Source organism: Equus asinus, chromosome 7 (genome assembly GCF_041296235.1).
Source record: "Equus asinus isolate D_3611 breed Donkey chromosome 7, EquAss-T2T_v2, whole genome shotgun sequence".
Taxonomy (NCBI): domain Eukaryota; kingdom Metazoa; phylum Chordata; class Mammalia; order Perissodactyla; family Equidae; genus Equus; species Equus asinus.
Genome location: NC_091796.1, coordinates 17159225 through 17172177, shown reverse-complemented (window position 1 = coordinate 17172177; position 12953 = coordinate 17159225).

Here is a 12953-nt window from a genome sequence, read left to right as displayed (position 1 = left end):
GTCCCTTACTATTATTGTGTTGCAGTCAATTTCTCTCTTTAAGTCTCTTACTAGTTTCTTTATATACTTTGGTGCTATGTTAGGTGCATATATATCAATAAATGTTATGTCATCTTGGTGGAATGTCTCCTTTATCATTATATAATATCCATCTTTGTCTCTTGTTATGTCTTTTGGCTTGAAGTCTATTTTGTCTGATATAAGTATGGCTACACATGCTTTCTTTTGGTTGCCATTTGCTTGGAGTATCATCTTCCATCCCTTCACTCTGAGCCTATGTTTGTCTTAAGAGCTGAGATGGGTCTCTTGGAGCAGCATGTTGTTGAGTCTTGTTTTTTAATCTGTCAGCTAGTCTGTGTCTTTTTTTTTTTTTTTTGGTGAGGAGAATTGGCCCTGAGATAACATCTGTTACCAATCTTCCTCTTTTTGCTTAAGGAAGATTGTCCCTGGGCTAAGATCCATGCCAGTCTTCCTCTATTTTGTATGTGGGATGTAGCCATAGAGTGGCTTGATGAGTGCCATGTAGGTCCGTTCCCAGGATCTGAACCTGAGAACCCTGGCCCACTGAAGTGGAACACGTAATCTTAACCACTACATCACTGGGATGGCCTGCACTTTGTGACTTTTGATTGGTAAATTCAGCTCATTTACATTTAGGGTGATTACTGATATACGAGGGCTTAATACTGCCATTTTATGTTTTGTTGTCTAGTTGTTCTGTATTTCTACTGTTTCTTTTTCCTTGTGTTTCTGTATGCTGATTAATTTTGGTGGTTTTCTCTGGTGTGTTTCTCAGTTTTCTCTTTTCTCATGTTTTGTGACTCTGCTCTGAATTTTTTTTTAAAGATTGGCACCTGAGCTAACATCTGTTGCCAATCTTCTTTCTTTCTTTCTTCCTTCTTCTCCCTAGCCCCCCAGTACATAGTCGTATATTCTAGTTGTGGGTCCTCCTGGTTCTACTATATGGGATGCCACCTCAGCATGGCTCGATGAGTGGTGCTAGGTCCACGCCCAGGATCTGCACTGGCGAAGCCCTGGGCCACCAAAGCAGAGGGCATGAACTTAGCCACTTGGCCACAGAGTCGCTCCCTTCTCTGAATTTCTGTTTTGTGGTTATCATGAGGTTTGTATAAAAGTTCTCATAGAGGAGATAGTCCTTTTTCTGCTGACAGCATATTATCTCCATTTGAAGATGCAGGTTCTCTCCTTTTCCTCTTCCCCTTCTATGTTTTTATTGTCACAAATTATCCTTTTTTGTATTGTGAGTTTGTTACCAAAATGAAGTGGTTATAGTTATTTTGATACTTTCTTTCCCTTTAGTCTATATAGTATAATTAAGTGTTTACTAACCTATTCTGACATAGGGTTGAAATTTTCTGATTTGGTCTGTCTACTTATTGTCTTTCTCAAAGCTTTGTATACCTTTGCCTTTTTGTTTCAGGTAGGAAGTCTCCTTTCAACATTTCTTTTAAGGCTTTCATATCAGAAGGATAACTTTGCTGGATAAAGTATTCTTGGCTGACAGTTTTTTCTTTCAATATTTTGACTATATCATTCCATTCTCTCCCAGCCTGTAGAGTTTCTCCTGAGAAATATGCTGTTAGACTAATGGGAGTTCCTTTGTAAGTTATTTTCTTCTCTCTGGCTGCTGTTAGCATTCTTTCTTTGTCATTGACTTTTGATAGTTTTAATATAATGTGCTTCAGAGAAGATCTTTTTGATTTGAGATAATTAGGTGTTTATTAGCTTCATGTACTTGTATATCCAATTTATTCCCCTGGTTTGGAAAGTTCTCAGCCATTATTCCTTTAAATAAGCTCTCTCCTCCTTTCTCTTTCTCTTCTCATTCTGGGATACCCATTATCCTTATGTCAATTTTCCTAATTGAGTCAGATATTTTTTTGTAGACTTTCTCTATTTTCAAAAAATCTTAGTTGTCTCTCCTCTTCCACCTGAATTATTTCTAGATTTCTATCTTCAAGCTCACTAATTTTCTCTTCCATATGGTCTGCTCTGTTTCCAATGCTTTTTACTTTATTCTTCATCTGACTTTTTGTTTTCAACTCTGTGCTTTCAGCTTCAGTTCCTTCTATTCATTAATTTTATTCCTAAGCTCTTTGAACTGTCTTCCCAAATTTTCTTGTAACTCGTTGAGTTTCTTCGTGACAGCTATATTTCGAATTCTCTGTCAGTTAGATTGTAATCTGTGACTTCAAATTTGGTTTCTGGAGAGTTGTCATTTTCTTTCTGTTCTACCATGTTACTGTAGTTCTTCATGGTACTTGATGATTCTTCCTCTACCACTGCATTTGTGGTAGCAAACATCTTTCTTATTTGGACAAAGCTTTGCTTACTTTGATTCTGATCTGCTTCATGAGAGTCTACACTTTCCACCCTCTACTGCCTCTGCCAGAGGCATCATCAGTGGCCTCCTTGTGCTGCTTATGCTTCTTAGGTTGCTGGTGCCTTGCTTCTTACAATGTCACTGCAGTTGTGGGTATTGCCTCTGGGATCACCTGGCTGCAAGAACCTCTGCTGCTTCTGGGGTTTCCTGGGTCATGTGTTCCCCACCTGTGGCATGGTGATGGGAGGAGAGTAGGGCAGTGGCTGGGTTCATGGGAACCTCTGCCACATCCAGGTTTGTTGGGTCTGCAGGTGCTGCTGCTATAGGTGGGAGGGCCAACGTTGTGAAAGCCTCTGCAACTGGGGGTGGGAACAGGGTAGTGGGTTCTGCTGTTGTTGCCCGACTCTATGTGGACTCTCCATGGGCTTGGGTGGCTCCTTGGGATGAAACTCTTAAGTGTCCCTGTTCCTCCAGCCTGTGAAGAACAGTTCTTTCTGATTTTACTCTATTTAAGCTCAAAATTAAACTCTTAAGTACTTATCTTTGTAGAAGGGCATCACCTCTGCCTTTTAAAATACATGTTATTATAGTTCTTATAGTGAGGATCTTAATCCTCAAGTTTTCAGTCCCTTAGCTTCTGGAGGATCATCTTATCTTTGGCATAAAGTACTAGTTCTCCATTTTCCTTTTCTCTTGCAGGGAAGGCATATTGTGATTCCTGAGGCCTTAAAGGCATTGTCTATAGGCCCTGCAGCCTATCAGCATAGAGTTTTGAAGACAACAGTTATTTTACTTAGAGGCTATTAAAGTGTAAAGCATGAGAATGAAGTATTATGCAAATGATTTCAAATGTGCATCCAATAAATTCATGTTTTTCCTGTCCCACAAAGCATTTTCCAATTTCGTCGTATGAATTGAGTTTTTCACCTAAATCATCATTCTATGAACAGGCAGTTATGGTTACTTTCTTCTTTTCTAACAAAGTCCTTCCAACTACAGAAGGCATTCTGCATCCTACCTGAAGTTATCTATTTCTTTTGTTGTTATATTTGGAGTAGGAGAACAGTTTCTTCACTAACACTTACTGAGCTCCCACTGGGCATAATGAGCACTCCAGTTGATCTGAGGAGTTTGAAAAATGGGAAAGCTATTTGGGCTTTCTTAAATGATTTAAGAGTGATTCAGAGAATAAAATCCTAAACTTAAAATGAAAACAAGCTGAGTTAGTCTTGGGCTTGGAGGTGTCTACCATCACACTGAAGAAACCAAGTATGCTGTAAATCATAATGAGAGACCTGCCCAAGTGGAGCCAGGCATGACTCTGTTGCAAGTGGAGAGAAACATTTGGGACCATTCAGATTCACTGAGTCCTTAGGCATGAGTTGGAGGGTATGTGAAAGCACTTTATTAGAATTGCATATCTAGGAGATGTGGTAAAGAACTTCACAGGCCATTGGTAGATGGAGGGGGAGTCAAAGCCAGGTTTAGGACTTCTTGCCAGAACTTGAAATGTTTTCCACTCGTTGGTTTGCCCAATACCTTTCTGTTCAAATGTTCAAGGCCCAAACTTGATGCTTCCTTTATGTGTTTTCCTGACTTTGGACTCATGTGGGTATAGGAGCCCAATTCATACCTTTTCTCTTCCATCTTAGTGGTTGGAATCAGGCTTTGTAATATAAATTGGTTATGTTAAAGAGGTGGGCAAGAGACTTTTGGTCAAGTAAGTACTGGATTTGCTTTTCAAAGCTACTCCTTTGAAACCGATTATCTCACACCTACCTTTTAATATAGTAGTTGTTCCATTCACTGAGATTGCTTTCATCAGGGTCAACTGTAGATTCAGGTCACTTTTTTGAAGTGTGCTTAATATTTGGCTTATTCTGAATGATCCTAAAAGAGTCTTCTGACCTGAATAAGGCTTACTTGAAGCACAGTGAAAAAAGAGTAGTTTCTGAACATGAGACATATACATAACTTATATAGTATGTTATATTAAACATGATTATCAAGAAACTAAAATATCCAGTTGAAGGTGAACTTTGGTATAGTAATTGCATATCTGTGATCCTAAATGCAATATTTAACAAATATTTATTGAGTGCTTGCTTTCAAATGATAAACAAGATAAAGCCCTAGCAAGGAGAAACCATGAGATAAGAGAACATTTCCCCAAATTAACTTTTTACATTAGTTTTGCAAGATAAGTCTTGCTCAGAAATAGGGTTCCATGGTTAAATATACTTGAATTATGCTGGGATAAATAGACACGTTTTTATTATTGGGATTTATTGAACATTCAATATGTTCTAAATTGTTTGATACTTTTTCTTTTTGGTATAATTCTCTGGACAAGAATTCTGCAGAACACACTAAAGCAAACACACAGAAGAGATGGTGAAGTCATCTGAAACAGGGAAAGAGGAGGATGAGCAGAGAAGGAAGCAATATCATATTAATGGTGGAGCATTAGAGTGAGGATTTTTGTGGGTTGGGACCAATGATCATCCAGTTCCACTGTCTATGAAGCAAGCCCTATTATTTGATACCATAAGAACCAGTTTCTTTACTGTTTTATATATATATATATAATATATATTAAATAACATATAAATATATATAAAATTTATATGTAATTATTTAAATATAATTATTACCTATAAGTATGTGTAATTATTTATTTATAATGCCCTTTGCCTCACCCCAACCGTGTATACACATACCCTGCTCTACCCCACCCTTTTCGGGGCTAATCAGAGTCGATATTCTTTCCCTGTAATCCAGTGTGTTTTATGTTGAATAACAACAATTACATCATTTAAGTAAATTTAATATCTAAAATTTTATAACTTTTATGATATTCAAATTCATTCACATACATTATCTCTTTTATTTCTCCCAGTGATCCCTACAATAAGGTAGGTATTATTTTTCATATCATGTTACTGATTAAGATAGTGCATTTCTTAGTCTCTTGAGGGTGACGATTGGCATTTTAGGCAGACAAGTCTTCATTTTGAGGATATTGAGGCCAGTTAGAGTCTCTGATTCCTAAGAACCAAATGCTCAAGTTTAATCAAAATCACTTGTATATGTTTTTTCTAAATGCTTCTTAAGGAGTGGATACAGACCCCCAGATGAGGGTCCAGGATCCTACAGATAATATATAATTGAGCTGGAATTCCAATTCAAGTATTCTGACTACAAAGCCCTTTAAATTGTCTTTCTATTACTTGGTAATTTGCTTCTTTCTATTAGAAAATCTGATAACCAGATAACAGGTGGAACCAAACTGTAACTGAAAATGACCGTTGAATGAATGAATGGGTGGATGAATAAACATAGTGTAGGCAGCCTTGCAGACCCCACCAATTCAAAGTTACAAAATTGAAAGATATGGTATTTGTTAAAATCCCTTTTATAAATGTCATTTTAAATTGATTTTGGATGGAAGAAATTCTTATAAAATAGCCATATTTATTGCAGAGATTATAATTTGGAATTAAGAAAAACTACAGATTCTATTTATGTAATATTTATATCTTATTCTTTTATGAAGAAATCTATGGAAAAGCATAGAAATCAAGTCTGTAATAGTCTCACTTTCTTTCTTTCTCCTTTCCTTTCTTCCTTCCTTCAAATAATATCCATCATGTATCTCCTAGGTGCTAGTTGTTGAAAGAATAAAAATTTCTAAAGGAGAGTGAAATGTGGTTAAGAACTATTACGTACTAAGTGGAAAATTGTCCTGGGTCTCATTAAAGATATTTAGAAGCAGTCATGAGAATCCTTAAAAACTTGCCATTTCCTAGTCATTTTATTCTCTAAGTTGTTGAAAAATCAAAGCCTCACAATTGGAATTCAAGTGAAATTACAGTACACTGTCTTCTCTCCTTCAAAAGCACTGCTTAAAGCTGTATGTGCTGTGAATTTCACTGGCAACTCTTCATCATCCCACCAATCTAAAGAAATTTGCTGTACTGAATATCTTTGGTATATGTAGATGTTCTAGACAGCTCTTCTGGCCAAGAATGTAGACCACTTGCAAAACAGGGGCGATTTGATATACAGCATCGCGGCAGTACAGCAGAGTTCACAAAAAACTGCTAATGGGCAAAGAAATTTCATGGAGAAAAGCTAGCAGGCAGAGCTGGAAGAAAACAGATGGGATAAGCCTATAAACGGCATCTAAATGTTGACATTTTATTTTCAGGACAGTTGTTCCAATATAGACTTGTCAAATATAAAATAATGTTTTATCTTACTATTCAAATTACATTTTAAATTCTGGTTTATTTTGAAATGGTTCTTTTTGACGTTAATCTCAGCCATGGATATGGACACTGTTGATTCAGCATCCTTCAGAGAATACTGTGTTTACAGTACATTTTGTATTTGTGTCCTAGTTTTGACAGGAAGGGCACTCTATTATGTGCTTTATTCTAGAGATCTTCTCTTTTTTGGTGAGCTGACACCAGTATCCATCCATCTACCTACACATGAAAACAAAGATCGTTCTAAGTCCCTCACTCTCCCTTACCTTCCTTTATTCAATCTTCACTAAGACACATCAATTACCCCTGAATTCCTCCAGTCCTCACATCTACCCTCCTCTGTTATGATCTCTGCACAGGTTATGTCATATATATGTATATTTGACAGCCTCTGTACTGACTTCCAGCAATCAAATCTTTGCATCCCCAGTAAAATATCCTTTCAATGTGCAAATCTGCTTCACGTAGTTTGAAAGAAATTACTCAAACGTCTTCAGTTGCTCTCTATCATCTGACAGAATGTAAACTCTCGTTGAATTGCAGGGGACATCATGCTCAGGCCCTCTCTCCTCAGCAACTTCTTCCTGTGCTCTGCTCTATCACCAGGTGAACAGAACATCTCAGGTTTCAGCCAAGAGGCCCTCTTACGCACTTCTCCATCTGGAAAGGATGTACTTATTCTTCAAGTCTTAGCTTCAGTATCCTCTTGGACATTTTACTCAACACTCCTCAGGAGACTTAGAGGCTACACTTGCTGAGACCCACATGGACCTTGAACTTCTTCATGATATATTAGCATTGTTCATTTTCATATTTGTCTCCACCTCAAACTGAATTCATTGAAGGAAGAACCTATATCTTTTCTGTCTTGTGTCCCTAGATATCTGCATTGTCAGGGTATATATTATATGCCCTATACTATATATTATATAGTATATGCCCAGTAAATATTTATTGAATAAATGAATCAACTATTCTCTGATATATCACTCTATAGGGGTGACCTATGGACAATCTAACCCTTCAAGTTAAAAATTAGTTAATGACTTCTCCTCTTAATTTTCTTATCTCAGATTTAGGCATCCACTCACTCAAGAGAAAAACACAAGTAATTCTGTATTTGTCTCTCTCTCACCTTTAATAAAACAGAGATCAGAATTGTATGAACTTGATTTACTGGATTTCTTTTGGCTCTTCTGTAGTTCATTATGAGACTAATTTTAATTCACATCTTTGTTCCAGTCTCTTTCCATTCCAGTTCATTCTCTAAACTACTACCAGAATTATCTTTTCTGAGATCATATCTGACTTTGTCTCCTCTGAAAACTGTGATTGATTCTGATTGCCTACAAGGATGGCAGGCTGATTTGTAAGACTCTTCACCATATTACCCCAGTGTAGCTCTGGCTTTATCACCTGATAACCAAACCAATTCAATGTATACAGTGTACAATAATTATATGAAGAATCCTGTCTTTCCCAAAGTATCCTATGCTCATAGACAGCTTCAGATCTTTGTACACACTCATCTCTTCTTGGGTTAATGAACTCAAGGTTAGGAGGAAGATCAATGCATCTGACCTTTTAATATCTTACTTTCTACCCTAATATTCCATTTATTTATTTATTCAAACATTTCTCAAACTTCATTTGTGCACTGATCTTGGCCTTATGTTAGGCACCAGGGAATTGAAACATTAAAAATAAATGTTGAGTCCTGGTAGAATTCATATTCTTGTGGTAAAATAAGTAGCTCTCATAATAATTGTTTCTTTTTAAAAAATTTACTAACAGTTTTATGAGAGTAGAGCATTCTTAATGACATGTATCTGTTCTGGTTTTTCCCTTACAAAGCTCTTCAATTATCTACTTTATAGATTGTAAAATTGCTGTTTTGGAAATTGCCAGAACTATCCTCTTCCAATTCTGTGCCTTCACTTACTTCTCATCTCTGAGATGTGTCTCAATTTCTCTCTAGTTTTTAGGTCATAATTCTCATCTCCATTAAGATGGAAGTCTTCGAAATTTCTACAAATATTGTGTATTACTATAGTGCTGGAGAGAACACTGGAAATTCATTGTTCTCAGAGGTGTTCCCAGCTGTCAAACATGCTACTGGAATCCTATTTTCATGGGCTATGCTTTAATCACAGTTCCTGTATCTTGTTTTATAACTATTTAATTGTCCACTTCCTCTGTCATTTGTGGGTTTCTTGAAGGAAGGAGCTTATCCTACTCATTGTGTAACTCTAGCTCAGCACAATATTCAGGGGATAATAGGTGCTCAAAAACACTTTTCAAAAAATAAGTGAATGAATGACTATTGCTATTTCACTCTTAGGAGATAGACTCCAAATGTTTGATGACAGACAGTAGTCTTGGTTGCTGACAGATAGCCCTTTCTATTTGATTCACAAATAATTTAGACATAGCCCAAAGATTCTTTTGGGGATATAAATGCATTTTTATTCTTTGATATTAACAGCAGATACTCTTTTAAGCAAACGCCTCTCAAGGACTTCTCTAGATTAATTGACATTTTCATCACCTATCTAGAATGTGTCCCAATGCCTACAGTTTGGGGACGCACTTTTAATATGCTTGCACACTTTTGCTTTCCTTGATTGAGTTGTATGCTTGCCGAGAGTCAGGACCATTTGTTCTAAAACCTGTTTATGCCAGCTATAACTCTAGTGTAAATACAGTATAACTATATTACTGCAGTTATTGAAGAAATTATATCATTTACTTCAGTAAATTTATGTAATTTTGTAATTACATAATTATGTTAATTTACCTAGTCTAAGTGTCAAAAGAAAGAGGGTTATTGTTTCTTTAGAAAGATGCGATGACAGAGAGTTGCTGACAAATTGCTTTCAAATTAGCTTGGGTACGACCTATGTAAAAGATTGGGAAGACTATGTACTCGTATAACTTTAGGCATAATTTTAAGTTCCAGCTCTGTTTCTAAAGAAATGGAAACAGATGCACCCTAAGTGTAAGGAAGAAGCAGAACTCCAACCAGTGGACCCACACCCAGGAAAAGGCCTACTCTTAAGTTAAAAGATCATCAAAGAATGTATATTTAAACGTTCTAAGTTGAATAAAATGCTCAAGGGAGTATGTATCATTTTTGTGATTACCCATTTTATCTCAATTTTTGATTATTTGACCAACTACTTGTCCTGGTTGCCTTGGGTTAGCTTGCTTTTTATGTATTTCCAAACTTTCATATAAAATGCTGTATTTTCCTTCTAACAAAAAAAAAAACCAGAAAATCAAGCACCCTGCTCCAAGTACTCTTTTGCTTTCTACTGGGGCGTTTGAGTGATTTTGGTTTCCCCACAACCGCACTGTAGTTCCCAAGGCGAAAGCTCTTCTCCGCCCTAGCACAGGGATCTAAGTATTTTCTCTGCCCGCATGTAACTGTCTTTAGAAGGCCCTCAGTTCTCGTGGAAGCCATGCGTAACACCAGGAAGCACATGGCCTGAGTGAAACTAGTATTGAAGAGTGTTTTAGCCTTCCCTACTGAACAAATTAAGATCAACTTTGGGCAGATGTGCGGGATCTTAAATTAATGCTTAAAAGCATAACTAAAATGTTACTCTCCTTACTGTCTCGCTCAAAGCGTTGATATAACGCTGTTGATACTCAGATGACAGACAAAACAGTTCTTATTGATTACTGGATTGCTTTATGTGGAACAGCATGTCTAAATTCTTAACCCAAAGTCTGAGGTTCATGAATAACACGATCCTCAGACACAATGATTAGGGATGAATTTTAAACCCTGTTATGCTGTGAGTTTAACTGCTCAGGTAAAGTGAGCTTGGCCTCTCACACACTGTGTAGCATGGACATTGGAGGAAAAGAGGTACAACCAGGGAGGTCTTGTGTCACTTTAGTGTTCCCCCAGATTCTTGAGGGCTCAGTAGTTTGAATAGACAGTGAAGTACGTTTACAAAATTAACCATGCAAATCCAGACAAAAGGCATTTGAAGTGTTCTGCCCAAATTGCTTTTTACAAAGGAATTTTTATTTATTTATTATTTTTTAAAGATTTTATTTTTCCTTTTTCCCCCCAAAGCCTCCTGCTACATAGTTGTATATCTTAGTTGTGGGTCCTTCTAGTTGTGGCATGTGGGATGCTGCCTCAGCGTGGCCTGACCAGAGGTGCCATGTCTGTGCCCGGGATCTGAACCGGTGAAATCCTGGGCTGCCTAAACAGAGCACGTGAACTTAACCACTCAGCCACAGGGCCGGCCCTGAATTTTTATTCTTAAAATTCAAAATTCCAAAATTAAAAAATTTAAATTCTTATTTTACTGTATTATGACTGTATTATATATCTGAGCTCATATTTGAATAAATGAGTGAATGAACTAGTGATGTCTGTTCATTTAGAGAATGTTATAACTTAAAATGCTGGGTCTAGGGATTGTCATTAAACTCAGTTTGCAAAATAGAGCCCAGGATATAAAAGAAAAATTAGGATAGGGTAATGGAACCAGAATACAGGTTCAAAAAAGTGAAAAGGAAAGTTGAGCCTGGAAGAGAGAGGTGCCAGAGGAGACGGGATCTGAGATCCCGGAGGAGACGAAGTTCTCCATGGCAGTTGGGTGACATTCTGCACTCTGCACCATGGCGTAGTGGTCTGCAGGTTCTGTCTCCCCTCCAGTCTCTAATATTTCCTAGTTCACCATACTGAGCTACATCAGCAGTTTTTTTTTTCTCAGCTTACGCTTGCCTCAGCCTTTCATCCTTGCTATCTCCTTACCTGGAATGCTTTCCCCTGGATCTTTGCATGACGGGCTCTTTCTTGTGGCTCATATCTCAGTTCAAATCTCCCTTGTCTAGAGACACCTTCCCTGACCACCTTCCCTGACCACCTATCTCTCTCCCGTCATTTTTTGGGTTGCACGTGTTTTATCACCTTATAGCACATACTGGTTTCCGAATTATTCTTACTCATTAGTTTACTTCTTTTCTTTTTTATTGTCTGACTTGGTCCGAACATAATCTCCATGAGGACAGATCAGAGATTTGTCTTGTTTGTCTAGTATTCTCAGTGTCTGAGGGTGAAGACGCTTAATAAATACTCGTTAAATAAATAAACTATGTATAGAAATGCAAAACATTAACAATAGATGTATACTATATTTCTAGCATTTAAAACAAAAATAGCCCATGTATTTCTAAAAGACATCTCTGCTTGCATAGGAAAAAGTTGGGAATGATAAAGTACACCAAAATATTAATAGGTTTATTTCCTTGTGGAGTAGAAATTTTAATATAGATTATATAGTAATGTAAGAAAGAACAATTAGCCATTTTATATGCTGAATATTACTTATATGAGGAAAGGAAAATAAAAGAGAAAAAGAAATGTTTGAAAGCGTTGTTATCGTAGAAATAGTTATGTAAACAGCACCTCTGAGCTGAAATAGAAATTGTTAGGAAACAGCTTTCTTGTGTGTTCCAGAATCTGAAAGAGTATTACATTTCTTTTTTCTTTCTGATTTAATTAAGTGGAGAGAATAAAAGAAGGGCAGTTAAGGTATGGAACCACAGTACTTTCTGGCTAATGAGTCTAGAGCAACAACAACGAAAAAGAAAACTCTTTGCTTGTCTGATAGTTTAAGTACAGAGAGTAGTTTGCAGGTAGATGAGAGAGTGGAGTTCTGAAAGTCAGGAGAGGGAGATGAAGAAATGTCTGCAAAAGCATTTGATAATGAACTTGCCTGATGTTTAGCATGACGCTCAGAGTCAATCTAATGCTCAGCACATATTCAGGGTCGTTAGGAGAAGTCTGTCCTTGGGCCTCTGTTCTGATGTCCCATAACCAGATGCGATTCCCACCCACCTTCCCTCTCTTGTGTTTGCCTCACTCTGGTGGCAATTATCATATGTGTGGTCTCTCCTGAAATATTTCTTTGAGGGCTGGGTGTTTGACATACTTTTGCAAACCTCACCATACCAATGTGCTGCTAATGTGTAATACACATCAAATGAATGTGTCTCGTGTGAATGAGTTTTTCATGAAATATGCAGATTAGGTCAGAGTTTCGCTAGCTATGCATGATAAGCAGTTGCATATTTATTAGTGGTAATACAAATGCCACATCATATTTAAATGTTTATTTCTCAAAAACTGTATTCCAAGTCATAATTTGGCAGTTTTAATAAAAATGCTGTTTTCTGAGCATTTTCCAGCTTTTCTTCTTTGAGAAACGAACTGAATTCCTTTGAAGTTATTGATTTCTCTGGTCCTCAGACAAAGGACATTAGAATTCTCCATTTCTCAGGATTTGCAGATCAATGAAGGATCGGGGCATAGG